This window comes from Sparus aurata, chromosome 6 (genome assembly GCF_900880675.1).
Source record: "Sparus aurata chromosome 6, fSpaAur1.1, whole genome shotgun sequence".
In the NCBI taxonomy this organism is placed as follows: Eukaryota; Metazoa; Chordata; class Actinopteri; order Spariformes; family Sparidae; genus Sparus; species Sparus aurata.
The window spans coordinates 16,618,417-16,633,716 of record NC_044192.1 but is presented as its reverse complement, the minus strand read 5'-3'; the positions used below and the strand labels follow the sequence as shown (position 1 = coordinate 16,633,716).

The 15,300-nt window shown below is 41.2% G+C and overlaps 1 protein-coding gene across 2 annotated transcripts in view; it reads left to right on the top strand.

Moving 5' to 3' along the window:
- Positions 1 to 11,058: 11,058 nt before the first annotated feature.
- Positions 11,059 to 15,300, top strand: part of kcnab2a (potassium voltage-gated channel subfamily A regulatory beta subunit 2a) — an 89,986-nt gene continuing 85,744 nt past the window's right edge. For both annotated transcript variants that reach the window (XM_030419169.1, XM_030419167.1), the window contains exon 1: positions 11,059 to 11,426. The gene's annotated coding sequence lies outside the window, so the exon portion shown is untranslated. The remainder of the gene's footprint in view (positions 11,427 to 15,300) is intronic.

The following is a 15,300-nucleotide window of genomic DNA, read 5'->3' as shown; positions in this document are numbered from 1 at the left end:
GTGATGAAACTCTGTCTTCTCTTTTATATTCTACGGGTATAGTTATACTGGAGGTCACTGTGACTTGTTTTCACATGCTTGCAGTGGTTGTTGACACCTAAATATAGGCTGCATCATGTAATGTATTGTAAGCGCTGCTCAGAACGCGGGAAGCAGAATCCAAATAGATTGGCAGGCGGTCTGACCAATGAGAGGCATCAGCATGGCTGCAGTTGTATCCAAACTGTCCAATGGCAGCTCGCCCGCAGCCAGCAGGGCGGGGCTGTGGGGCAGCGCGTGGTAGTTGTGTCAGAGCAACAAAATCCTGAGGGTCTTAACACAGACTGAAAGGAAGAGGAGGATTTTGCCAAAGGTAAGAGCAGTTTGGCTTTGCCTTTTGACTGGAAGTAACATGTGGCTTATTTACACGTTTTTTAACGATAACAGTTCAGGTAGCGTTTAAATACCTTCACGTCAGCTAGTTTACGCAACGTTAATCACGGCAACGAGCAACTAACGGTATCGAAATTGACATGACATGGCAGCGTTACCGTTAGCTAGTTATTGAAACAATAGCACAACCCGGACAAGTGTTACATCACTGAAGAAAAAGAGAGTGGGTGTTCAGTCATTCCGTTGGCCGTGATTAGCTTGTCGAGTGTGTTGAGTGGTGAGCTTCAAGTTCGCTGCAATCCATGGCAACATGGATTGACACCAGCGCCTCGGATTGAGAGAGAGAGAGAGAGAGAGAGAGAGAGAGAGAGAGAGAGAGAGAGAGAGAGAGAGAGAGAGAGAGAGAGCAACGTTAGCCCGAGGTAACGCTCGCTACATCTACGTTATTCAAAGAGGGAGTTCAGACTGGGTGCAAGAGAAAGCTTGTAAAATCAGAGGGAACGTCGTATCTTAACACTGAGAGATGGTTCTGCAGATGTGACCCGACATGGAATCGTCAGCCCCAGAAGCTCTCCATCCTCAGCAGCCGCAGTCAAACTGTGCTGCATTCACTGACGGTAGCTAATAGGCTCCAGTGCGGCAGAGGGCCAGGTTGTCAGTACAAGGCGTCGCCGTGACAACGAGAAAAAGCACGTGCAACTAACAAAATAATACACCTAGAGAGATTTATAGTGCACATATTTTAATTGGAAATAGCATGATCTTTAAGTTAAGGTCACTGACTTATCCTAATATCCTAATTTCTGATTGATCTCCACCATCTTCATTGACACGAGGCCCATCAAGATCATGCCCTCATTTTGCGCTTTAGCGCTCGCAACAGGAAGGACCAGAGGTGTCATCTTCACGTCTTATACTGTTCATTGACAGGAAGTGCACTGCAAGTTATTTCTGGTGTAGGCTGCGTTTTCACTTGCTGGGAAACCGCCTCCTCTTATCTCCAGCGAGTCGGGGGGGGGGGGGGGGGGGGGGTCATCCAAATAAGAGGGCTGCTCAAGTGGCTTTTTCATCCACCATTGTACAACCAAACAAAAGTGAGTCAAAAAAATGAAAAAAGACTGAGGCTCTGCTCCCTTTGCAGTGCATCATGAGAGCTCTGTTTACTGTTAACATCACATTACATCAAAATCCAAATCATGAGTGTGCGCCCTATGACTGTTACCTGTGGGTGCACTGCAAAACGTTTCAGGCTAGTTGTTTGCCCTATGACAGTCTTCAACATTTTGGGTGAGGCTATTCCTGTCGTGTTGAGGCATCATCACAACATCACGTGCTGCAGTTAATATGTTGGGCTTCAGTATTGGGATCTAATCATTGCCACTCTCTGGAAGTCAAGTGTTTGGATAAATGTCCTGATGACAGTTGGATAGCACAGTCCCATTAATGCTATGCTTTTCAGTTGGATATTTCTGGAACGTTAACATTTTGCGCTGTTGCACATAACATGTTAGAATTATTATGCTTGAGCAGCTGTACAGTAAAGCGCTTGAGGCTTGACTCCCTATTTCTGGATGGGGCAGAGGAGCAGGGAGGGAGGGGTGGGGGGAGGTTGAGGCTGAAGTCACTGTGACTGAGTCATTGGTTTAGCTAATGATGCAATTAGAGTGCTGCACTTTGCATCTCCTGATTAGATCCCCCACTTGCATTGGACTGCAGACAATGAAGAGTGAATTTGCTTGCCTGAGTCGCTTTGGCAGATACATTTAGAAAGGTAATAGGCAATTTGCAGGCAAGTGGGATTTCATCAAACATCCACATTTTTTGTGTCAGCAGTGAATGGATAGATTTGTCGATCTCTGGCATGTCGCTATGCGGAATCTGAGTTATAGCACTTGGTGACTGTGCAGTTTGAACCACTATAGATCGCTGACTCCTATCCTTAACTTTGGATTAAGATAGACATTTAAAGCGAAACTTTCTCCAAAATGCAACATAGGCTTTTTTTTTTTGGTAATGTACCCAAGACAAACCTTCGTGTAAAAGCATGATTACGACAAAAGAGGCACTTTTAAGATTTACCGTATTTTTGTTTTCGGGTCAAACTCATTTTCAATGGGAGTGCTAAGGGCACTTTTACGATGGCATCAAAATCGCTATTTTTAAAACACTAAGAAGACTTGACACAACATGAAACTTTGCTTGTAGTATCACCAGGGTTCTCATTGAGAACATTGTTTGTGTACACAGAGTTTACTAAAATGAATGTTTTCGAACAACTCACCTTAGCAGCTGCTTGTTCTGCTAGCCGCTGTCCTGCCAGCTGAGAAGTAACGTGGAGGAGAGTTAAGGTGGAATGCTCCTAAAGCTTAGTTCCATATAACTGCACGAAAAACAATATTGACCTTGAAGTTGAAAAATGAGCCTCATATGAGAAACAATACTAAAATCAACAGCCGGAAAAGTCATGTGAGATATTGCATGGATAGTTGTTGCCTTAAGACAGTAGCGTTCCACCCTCCACCCACGAAAATATGGTAAATCTTAAAAATGTTTCGTCGTAATTATGCTTTTACACGAAGGTTTGACTCGGGTACTTTTGACAAAAAAAGCCTAGGTTGCATTTTGGCAATAGTTTCGCTTTAATGTCAAATTGGGAAAGAAATATGAAACTGCAATTATATCTTTTGTGATTTATGCTTTACTTCTTTGGTATTGCTGCCTCACATTATTGATGAAATAATAGTAGATTATATACTTTAAATTGATCTGTATGAGTTTGTTTGTATTGAGTGCATTTCGCCCTACTTAATCACTCTGGGGACTTGGTTTGCTGTACACACGGTTTTGAAAAAACTGCTTTGAATGCAAAGTACAGACTTAATTTGTGTTTGTTTATTTTTAGTTGAGAATATGACAAGGTAATTGCATAGATAATCTTTATCTAGCGCATTTTCAAATGCGAAGGTTAATGAGAAAAGCTGAACTCGGCTCTTCAGAGTTAAACGTATCACTCAGTTATTAGGTTGTCTGTTCTGTTCTTGTAATTAGCGCTTCCATAAACAATAGGGCTTCATGGATATGTAGGGCTGCAGCTAACTGTTATTTTCCATTATTGATTAATCTGCAGGCTATTTTCGCAATTAATCAATTAATTGTACTGTAAAGTGACGTCTTCAAAATGCATCTTTTGGACAAAACCGAAACAAGAGGAAAGAAACTAGAACAAGCAAAACTGGCATTTTTGCTCATGAGAAGACTGAAATATTAAATCAGTTGTCAAGATATTTGGCAATTAATTTGCTTTCAATTATTTAATCAGTTGATTAACTAATTGTTACAGCTCCTTGGATATGTGGGTAGAAACTTCACATCTTAAAATGTTTGTTCTATGGAATAACTTTGTATGTTGTGTGTTAGTAAAGGTGACCAAATACACATACAAGTGCAGATGTTGTGCAGCATCAACTGTTTACTTTAGCCGAAGTTCCTTCAGTCCTGGAATAATTGGTAACCACATCATTCAGATATTGTGGTGTCAAGAAAAACAGATCCACTCGGGACCCTCACATATTGTTTTTTGAAGCTGAAGCCAATATTTGCTTCTTTCCCATCCTGCCGATTGTTTCTTGTAAGCACATATACATTTCTTATTTCTGCAGTCTGGTGGGAATCTTTTAGAGGAGGTTATTGCATAGCACTTAAGGGTAGGGAAAAAATTTATTCTTAGATGCACCATGATTCTCTTTTGAAAGATAATCTGTCAATACAAGTAGTCAATTTTTTGGCCATTTTAAAGTCAGTTCTCGACATAATGATCATATGTTACGATTTTGTTAAACCTGACTGAACCCCCTTTTGTTATCAGTCGGAGACATCAGTCAGTCAATGCTGCATCCTCAAACTCCCATCTACCAGATTAGGAACTGACTGAGGATTACGTGGCGTTTTGTGTTGTACAAGAAGTTACACTCTAATTCCTCAGAGCCTTGTAATTTTGTTTACTTAATGCCTGTCACTTGCTCTGTTCTCTGCGTGGTAAATCCCAGTGAGACCTTGCTGAGACTGCAGCACTAAAAGCCTAATGGCCTCCTCAGCAATACCCAAAGGACTTCAGAGTCAACTCAATATGGAGCTGGAAGTATAACCAACTGCATGTAAAGTGCTATGTGCCGTTGTATGCAGAAGGATAATGATTTTGAATTCAGTTCTGTTTTGCCTTTTACTGAAGGTAGTTCCTCTTGTAGAGTAATAAATAATCAAATAATTTATGTTCCACCTGCTTTAAAAACAAAAAAAAAGGAAAAAAAAATCAATAGTGTCAAAATTTGCATTTCATGTAATCTATATTCAAGTAAATTCTATTCATCTCCTTGAGTGGTTGCAGACTCTCAGAAATGTAGTGATTAGCAATAAATCAGGAGAGGCACTGATAGAGCAGTGATTTAGATCCCGCATCATTCTATAACAAGCTTTAGAGGGCAAGCCCCTGTAGTTTAGACTGTGGTGCCATTCCAGTGAACTGAAAAATATCCTTATATGTAGTTCTAGGTCTAATCAAAGACAGGTCCGGTGTTAAACAGGTAAATCTGGACTTTACAGAGCTTTGCTAGTTTAACTTCAAAGAACATGGTATGCATGCTACTGTGACTTGCCGACACCAAGATGCGTGGCTAACATTGTTTTCCTTTGACGTGATGTGCCTGGAGTGTGCTCCTCTCTTGTGCGTCATGTTTTTCCAGCAGGTTTTAGAAGTTTAGATACTTTTAACTCTCCAGCACAAGATGTAGAGTTGCACCACTTTTCCCAGAATAACACACATGAATGCCCGGTCTGCATGCAGCCCTGCAGTTTAGCCCACACCCCGCTGTACCGCAGTGATTTTAATGTTGGCTGCACCTGTAGCGACAGCTACTTGCCATATTTTTAGGTAGTGTCTCCCCACTTAGCCTCTGCAAGGCAGGAGTTGTTCTAACTGTATCAGGAAAGCTGTCTCATTGCAAAAAAGCTGACATGCTCAAGCGGGTACACAGAATCCTCATCAGCTCACCAGTGTAGTCACCATTGCATACCAATGTCGCTGTGACAGCAACTTTCAACCTTATCACGCAGCCATCTTTCGGTCCATACCACATGTTTATAATGAAGTTCTGTTCCCCCTTTGGAGCTTGAAACAAAGTTAGCCAACTATCTATACTATGGCGGCTTAGCTAAGAAAACAGTAGCACAAATAACAACAACTCAAAATGCTGCTGCTTTCAGTGTTACCGAGTGCCTTTGGTTCACCTAACTGGGCATCTTCCCCGACTCTGAGGGCACACAGCACAGATCACAAAGTTAAAGGGTTAGAGGGCTCAGTGGTGTGACTGTCAAACTAACCCTATTGGACAGATATGAAAAGCTTTTTTGCATGATTTATAAAAATAAGTTTAAATGCAGTTCAGCTAGCAACACAGTTTTGAGGTGTGGTCCATCAGACAATTGTCAGCAAAATAGAGTGGATGCAAAGGTTGCATGAAATGCTGACTTCTGTTAATACAGCAGCTGTACGATAATTGATTGATTGATTAGCTGATGCCTACATTTTCCCCAGATAGTGCCATTCCGCAGTTTGGCTTGGACCATTTCAGTTGTTGTTTATTATGTTTCTGTAAGCAACATAACCATAAACAGGCATAGTTGAGTGTAAAAAAAGGAAGGCTACGATGTTGCCATAGATGTGAAGAGTCAAGCCGTATCTTGCAATGACAGCTGGAAGGACTGGGTTAAAATGAATGACCAGGGTGCCTTTTTAACTTCTGTGCAGGTTTTGATGAGGGCAAACAGTCAAACACCTGGCATGATCACATCAGCATCGCCTTTCTCTTAGGCAGCTGTCTGGTAAAGCACCACACAAGTGTCACATGCAGACTACAGCCTTCCACCCTAGATACAGAGCACAGATCCAGACCTCACACGGTTCAGTGTGAACATAGATATTTTTGGAGGCTAAGTTTAGGAGTGTGCTTTCAGGATCATGTGCCTTTTTTGTCTGCAACTGTGGCCCCCAGTTGCAGATGGTGCAAAATCAGTCACCCAGCATAAATGTATCCATTTCAAAGCAACATTTATTGTTATTGTTTGGCAGGACTGAATGGACTCCATGTGGTTTGCCCCCAACTCTTTGAAACTTTTGAAAGTGTAGTTATTATTGTGAGTGTGGATGAGGATCTCTTGCAAAGGCCCCATCAGTGTGTCTAGCAGATATGCTTGGTGTCATGATTGGAGAGGAGCGAGCTGCGGAGCTGCAGTCTGGCTGGAAGCAGAAGTTGAAGATGCCATGACTGGGCTTGAGCTCCAAGAGAAAGGCCAGGGACAGTGGTGCGCAACAGTGGAGCTGTAGCTGTCCCCTCAGGCTCTGGGCAACACACAAACATGTATACACACAATGGGTGGGTTCAAATCCATTAATATAAATCTAAAAGAAACTGATCTGAACACAATAAACCTGGGAGGTAAATCACAGCAAAGAGTATTTTGGGGAAGTGGAAGAGCTTAGAAATTGCCTGTCACAAACTAGGTAGATAATTAGAATTGTGTAATTGTTTAAAAAGGAAAATTCAAAAATCTAATTTTCAGTAGGCTACTGCATACAGGGTTCGTACGGTCATGAAAAACCTGGAAAAGTTTTGGAAATTGAAAATGCATTTTCTAGGTCCTTGAAAAGTTAATGAAAAATAACATTTCCTGTAAAGTTTTGGAAAATTCAGTGTCAGTGTTTCCCCTATATGCATTCTGCTGCGGGATTTTCAGCGCTGCTGCAAAAAAAACAAAACAAAAAAAGACATGATTTCTGTAGGTTTTATATCACGGGGCGCGAATAGTGAATTTAAGTTGCACACAGTGAAAGCACTAGACCCTAAGTTATCTTGAAATTGATTATAATTGTCATTACTGCTATTTGTATAATTTCTACAAGTCACCATTTAAGTTAACTGACTGAAATCCTCGTCATCCTATTCAAAGGCTGCAGCAGGCGACTCATCGAACCGGGTTGAAGTTAGTTTCAGGTTGGATATTCGGCAGATATTCACTCGGGTCCAGCTGCGACTTTACTGAGGTTCACCCAGTGTGAGCAGCAGGAGGACAGTCAGCTCACGTCCCAGAGCCTCGCTGAATGACTGGAGACTGATTTAGGAACTGTCATTAAATTACTTGGCATAAATATATTAATACAAAATTAATGCAGTTTTTTTTTCGATATCTTCCAAATTGTATTAGTAAACTGGACGAATGAGACACATTTTTTTTTATTGCATTTTAGTACTTCCTCTATTTTATATGAATATTAATATGCAGAAATAATGATTTTTTTTCTCAATAGATTCCATGTCATGTGACCCACTGACGATTCTGATGAAGAGGTTAACATATTTTCAAGCAGCAATGTCAACTTCTACACTATTTTGTCTCATGTCTTAGATTTTGATTCTGAAATTCTGAAAATGTTTTTTCTTTTTCAAAAATCTCACCAGTAGTCACCATTTAAAGGGTTATTTTTCAAAATTTTCTTCCGGGGGGGTATGCCCCCGGACCCCCCTACTGTTGCTAGGTTACCAACTCAGAACACCACTGCTACAAAACAATCTAGGGGAAACACTGTGTTCTAAGAATTTTGGATGTGTGGGGCAAACTATTTCTTTCTTAGTTGAAGCCAACAACAGGACAAAAAAATAAATGTAAAGAGAGACATAGTTTTTGTCCTTTGCCAATCACTCCTAGGATCAAGATGTGTTTGTGGTTTGATTTAGAGGCACCAATTTTCAGTCTTGGAAATTCAATGAAAGGTTATGGAGAAGTCAATGAAAAGTCATGGAAAACTATTGCTAAAAAAGTGAAAAGTGTACGAACCCTGTGCATAAAATGCCACACATGATTTGTGATAAATCTTTCCGTTCAGTTGATGTGCTACCATTGTCTTACAATTTGAAATATAGACTTGGCGCTACACCCCTCAGTTGTCTTGTCTAAGCACTAGCTTATCTATACACTGACACAAGACTGATGAATATTTCTTTGGCCCAGGTGAGTCTGAGAACACATGATGGGACATGGACTGTGTTCCACCTGAAGGCATCACCTCTGAGCCTGACTACCTGCTCAGCCACCTGTTCACTTACCTCATGCCCAGAGCAATCTGTAGTATGGAAAAACAGTTGGAACAAAGAGTCCCCTGCAGTCATCATCAATCTTCTACTAGCATTACGAGCAGCTAAGGTACTTAGAAAAATCACAATTAGTTAAAAAATGTACATTTATGTGGTAATAAATATGTATTTTTTCCCTGAAAAACTATTAAAATCATGTTGATGTGACATTTGTTGGAGTGACTACCAAATAAACATCAATGAATTTTTTAAGATTAGTCAGGTAGTCAGTTTCACATAAAATATTTGAATCAATAACGCCCAAGTCAGACTTCCTTCCCTGCTTTGTGAGGGCCATGGTTTTGTAGCTCATTGATTTGTGCTAGCATTACTTGCAAATACTATCGACTAGAGATGCACCGATCGATCGGCAACCGATCGCAATCGGCCGATAATGCCCCTATCGGTTTTGATCGGAGTTCTCAAAATAGATCACATCAGGCCGATCAGATGACGTTTAAGTATAAAGACAGTGCATTAATTGCATGCAGGGAGGGAATTTCATGGCCGCCGTGGCCCCGCACTTTGGCCTTGATGCCCCGTGAAAAAAAAACTCATCGTACGGCCACAGTGGCCTCTGTGCCCCTGGCCCGGTCAGCGTAGCGGGCTTGCCCTGAATTACAGCCACCTGAGTGCAGTAACTTCAGTGAGTCCGCGGCTCGCGCAGGTGGAGTCTTACGATGACGATGATCTCACGTGAAAGCCTCTCAAACAGCAGCGGCAACGTCTCAAAACAGAAGAACGAAACTTACAGCACAGGTGCGAAAGCGAGCGCAGCCGGTTTTGACATGATACGTAACTGACTTATGTGGTAGGATTTAGTCCGGTAAAGTTGGAAATATATTCACAGATTCGAACTTCCCGGATCAATAACTCATAAGTGAAACCTTGTTAAAACACAAACGACGGCCCTTTTCTACCATAGTAAGGAAGACAACGAGCTACAACCGTATTTTCATCAAAACGAGTGTCTGGACATTAACTCTGGTCTCTATGGTCAGCCAGCTTTGAGACGAGGGCGCAGGGACCGTCTACAAAGTGCAACACCGAAAAGAGAAACTAGAAAAAATTAAATAACTTCAGTATTATTCAGAACACACATCAGTGGTCTCCTGCTGGTTATTCTACATTTTTTTGTTTGGAAAAAGTGTGCTTTGCCATAATTTTGGGGAATTTCTATTGGGAGAAATATTCAATAACACTAATATTCAGTGAGGTGTCACAAAAATCACCTCACCCTAACCCTACTTAACAAAGACTACTTTCTAATGTAACTTTAACTTGATTTTGGTATAAAAAAAATGTTTTAATACACAATCCATTTCTTATTATAAACTAGGATGTTATGGTATCAGTCTGAAAGGTAAATCAACACATTTTACTCAGTGGCCTTTGTGCCCTGTCATGTGACCTTGGTGCCCCTGAAAAAAAAAGTGAAGGCCAAATGGACTTGCCCCTAAAATGACAAAATTCCCACCCTGACTGCATGCATTCCCACTAGTAAGCTACAGTTACTCTATGTAAGCTGAGTCCAAGTTGTCTCTAAGAGAGTCTCTAGAGTGTGAAATATTGCACATTGCCTCAGCCTGCAATAAAACGGTGGTCAATTCATGATACTTTCTCATCCCCTAATTTTTATACTTAATAATACAATGTCAATGTTGAGTAAGAAGAATCATTAATTAGATATATGAAAGTTACACAAGACAACAATATAGAAAAATTTATGGATTTGACGCTGTGATCGGTGATCGGCAATATCGGGATCGGCAGATACTGCTTTCGGTGATCGGTGATCGCCCCCAAAAATCCTGATCGGTGCATCTCTACTATCGACAAGGTGCAGCCATTCCTGAAATGGCAGCACTTTTTGAATCTTTTGAGATTGGAATTGCTTAGCAGAATGTGGTTTCTTAAATCTTGAGCCTTTCCTTTTAGATTTAAAACTATGTTGAAGAGCATAAAGTAGGCAGCTGAGCTAACACATACAAGGGTGCATTAGATTTGATGGACGTATTATAGTGCAAGTTATTGATTGTTGTAGGGAAGTAATCTTCTCACTTGACCCCACTCTGCATGAAGGTGAGAGTGCACTGTTAGTTAACGGACCTGGTTTTCAGCATTTAGAGACCTACTTGTTGGGGCTTGAACTAGATCCTACCAACTCTCTTTGTTTGCAGTGTAGATTACTTACTGTGCATGTTGATTTGCTCTATTTTCATGATAGTACATAGGATTTACGGGTGTTTTTGAGTTTGTAAAATAGAATACCCCCCTTCTATCTGAGCTCTAGCGAGCTGTCTTGGAAACCACAGACTTCAGAAAGGAGTGTCTTATCACTGAATTTCAAATGAACATATATGCTTCTCGCTTGCATTTCTGTCTGCCCACCCTTCTCTTTTGCCATTTACAGCTCACTCTTGCTCACTGAATGCATGCTTACTTGAATGCTGACAGTGCAAAGGGAGGTGGGTGTGTGTGTAGAGGAAAGAGGGAGGGGCATTTCCTTTAATGCATCTGCTCTGCTCTGTGACTCCCCAAGCTCACACATTTATTCTGTCTCTTCTCTCAGTCTCTTTCTTTCTTTCTCCCCGTTCCCCTCGTCCCTCTTCTGTCTGTCTTGTGTCACTTTTTTTCTGTCCTTCTGTATTTCTGTCTCTCTCATGTCAGACATACATGCTCATCTCACTCAAGCGTATAATCTCTGTCACACAGGATCTCACATTCACCAGTCTTGTATCATTCCTCCTCTCGCTCCTCTCCGTTTTCCTGCTCTTGGATTTTTGGCTGCTGCTCCTCCATCACAGCTCCTGTATTCTGCATTTACTCCCTGGTTGTGCTCACTGCGTCAGAATTCAGCAGCAGACTGAGGTGGGTGTTTGAAGAGCATCATCGCTAGGTCTGAGGCTACATGTCTTTGGCATCTCTCTCCCTCTCTCTGCCTCTTGCTCACCCCTCTCTCTTCCTGCCTCTTGTCACTTCGCTCTGTCAGTGAGAGTCGGGATGATCGTGCTTATCTGCTCCTACAGGGAGTGAGTTCCATACTATCTATGGACAGCAGCTCTTAACATTATCACACATTATGCTAGTGAGGTAGCCTATCTACAGATCTCTCTGTGTCTCAGTCAGTTGATAGTGCTGCTGCTGCTGCTGCTGCATTGGATACCATCTTTGCATACCTTATTATACTGGCATCTATTCTGTTCTACTCCATTACTCTCCTCTCTCTGAATGTCTGTCAGGTTTTTATGCATGCTCTGTCCTTTTGAATTCTTGCCAGAGACTTGGCCATGCTGTAGGATTTTAAAAGAGCCACCTTAAAATAGCAGGGGTGAAAGACTTGTGCAGGCTCACGCAGAAATTACACATGCACACACATGCGCATTGACACAGGCGGTTCGACTGCTTTTCACCTCACCTGCCCTGCTGCTGCTGCAGTTCCATCTGTTGCAGGATCCACAGCCAGCAACACCCTGCAGTCAGGCTTCAACTGTTCTTCCAGTGTTGTGATGTGTGTGGCTGAGAGGTTGTGACAGTCATCTGTGCCTGGCCGAATGTGTTACCGTGTCATTTAAATGTGTGTTTGTGTGTGGGTGTTCATGCTGAGGCAGATTGTTGTGGGCCAGTATCTCTGCATGCCTGTGTGCGCTCATACACGTTAGTGCATGTGTGTCTATGTGTGTGTGTTTGTGTGTGTATGTGCACTTTTGTATACGGTTTATGTGTTTGCCTGCCCATGGGCTCTGGTCCAAGACGAAAGAACGGGAGAGGCAGGCTGCAGGGGTTCAGTTTGGTGCAGTAAGCTGTTGAATGCTCTGTAACGAGGAGAAAAGGCAGATTCATAGGCTTGTGTGTCCTTTCACTGGGCTTGTATGTCGACATTGCAGAAAACATTGCTTTTTCTGAAATGGTTGCAATTCATTTGTCCTTGAATAGCCAAACTCTTCACCAAGGATTTTTTTTTTTTTATTGTTAATACCACTTATATTTTAAACAAATAGGACAGAGCTAGAACATTAATAAGGTTTTTCATAATTTTGTGTGTGTTTTCCCTTAGGGAAATGCACTTGCAAGACCCAAAAAGGAATACTACTAACAACACTTCAAACAAAATGTCTTTAAAGAAATACAATCTGACATCCTATGACAAGAAAAAAGGGCAGATTCATCTGGAAAGGGTATGGTTCTGTGTCATTCCTAATACTTTTTATGCAAGAAACAAAGGAGGCACTTCTTCTCTGATGATGTTGCAATTATGCAGGATGTTCAAAGTGAACCCTGGACATACTGAGCAATGACAAAACAGGAAAGCAGTCATCAAATAATTTCTGCTGAGTAGTTTATATTGTCATGAAAAGATGTATAGGTGAATCATCAAATCAGAACACACGGTCCAAGGGTCGATGTGAGCACATAATCCATGGCAAAAACCGGGTTCTTATATCATCTAGCATTCTGGATAAATATGCATAGTTTGTCAGCATTCTTTCCTCGTTATCATATATTGATATTGACATTTACATAGTGACATTGTGCTTTTCTGGCCCAGTCGCCTGTAGTCTGGAAATCTTGCCTCTTAAGGAGGGATGAAAGATATGCAAAGAAAAATGTAAATGGTATGATGGGACACATTTAGCTTTATCAAAAAAGTGCAGCTCCTGCAATTTGGATGAGGTTTCGATTCATTGCTCAGCCCTATTCTTAAAAATTGATGTCTTACCTCATTGGATGTAATTTTTTAAAGGTAATTTCAGAGTTGTTTTGAAGAACTCACCTAACACCCAGCAACACTCAGTGTACCCCAGCTACACAGTGAAAGCAGTATGTCAGCACCAAATGATCTGCAATTATCTATACTAAATCCATTCAACCGTAGTAGAGCTCAGGATGGTTTTTCATTATCAATCTTGATTAAGTTTTTGACAAATGTTTGAAAATACTGGAGCCAGGTTGAAATATTTAAATTGCATGTTTGGTCTGACCAACAGTCCAGAGTCCGAAGATACTCAGGTTTACTCTAATAGAAGACTAAAAAGACAGCAAATATTTATATTTGACAAGCTGGAACTGGTGAATTTTTCTCTAAAATGCAGTATTTCCGAAAGCTGCACTGCACCATGATGGCTTTTTGTTGCATCAAAATAAGATAAAAAGTTGTGTCAAAGATAGTTGTGACATCTCACATTTAAAAGTCAGTGTTTTTGTGCTTGGTGCGACAATATTGTTGTGTAATCTAAGAAGTGCAAATGAAGTGCAAAGCAAATTTTCGGCGAGCGGGCACATGGAGAACAGAGATGCGGGATGTCACATCCATGGAAAAGAGACCACAAACTGTTTTTTAATGAAGGATTTAAAATTTACTTGTGACTCGTCCTGATTCATCTAGGTAAAACCAATCGACGGTCATCCCTTCAACTGTGATACACAATCTTGTCGCCAATCAACGCAAGCCTATTAATGATTTTTTTTTTTTTTACCTGAAGTATAAAAAGTCACTTCAGTTGTCTTACACACATAATGCATAGCGAGGTGCAAGTCATGATACAGCTAGTGTAGACAGCTATGTTGGTTGTGTGGGGATGTGTATCTGTTTCACATCTAACAGTCCACTCAGCCCAATCACTAATATAGGTCCTGACTCTCTGCAGTTTTTATAGCTTGGTCTGCTGGTTGCTCCAGTGGGGGTGTTTCCCTAAACTGAGCTCAGTAATCATTCTGCAGTTGAGATTTAGCGGCCTGTCTAGCTTCATTAGCCCTGTTTTGGAGCTCCCAAGGGGCATCACACTCACACAAACACACACAGGCACGCACACACGGAACTCAGTGAATTTCTCACACATTTGTTCAGCAGGTGTGTTGTCATCCTCCTTTGGTTGCCATAATTTTCTACATTTTTGCTCTGGAGATGAGAGGACATGTGGCTATATTTAGTAGTGTTAAGGGCTCAACTGGGCTAAAAGTTTTTGTATCTGTTATGTTTTAAAAAGAGTGCAATTTACTGACTATAAATAGTCCCCCCAGGAATCCGCGATTCCGCGATCGCGGAATTTTGCATGTAGTTTTCATCCCGGCCGCTAGATGTCGCTGTCAGATAGACTGGGCTCTAGACTCACAGTAGAAGTACACGTTGATAATGAAAATAACTTCATTATCAACGTGCAGTGAAGCGACATACTCAAGTTTCTATCCACCAGGTGAGTGAAGAACACCTGAATCGTCAAGCAAACATGTCGCAGCTCTGAATGTACAGTCACAGTTTGAACTGTTGTCAAGCTTGTGTTAATCACATGCTGTCAATCACTCCACCGCAGGAAGGCTGACTCAATGTGTAGAGAAATGTTCTGACGAGCAGCTCAGTCTGGTTCTGTGTTCACTGACACCAGCTTTTTATGTTGCAAATAAATCTGCCCAACAGGGACAAAGAAAATGTTGATGTTGATTATTTTAAAACCAGTAAGAGTAGGTTCCACAATGTTTTGCAGTGTTCTGGTATTGCAATTGATTTCATAAGAGAATACTTAATTCATTAGTACATTAAAAAAGTATGTTTTTTAAAAGAAAGTATGTTTTTTTTAATGTTTGCGGAATTTTAACGTTCAAGCCGCGGAATCAAGAATTGCTCTCTGCAGAATCAAAATGGCTCTCCGCGGAATTTAAACTTTTTCTCTGCAGATTCCTGGGGGGACTATATAAAAGAAGGAAAATAATCTTTATTTGATCACATATCAAACAATGCACAACATAG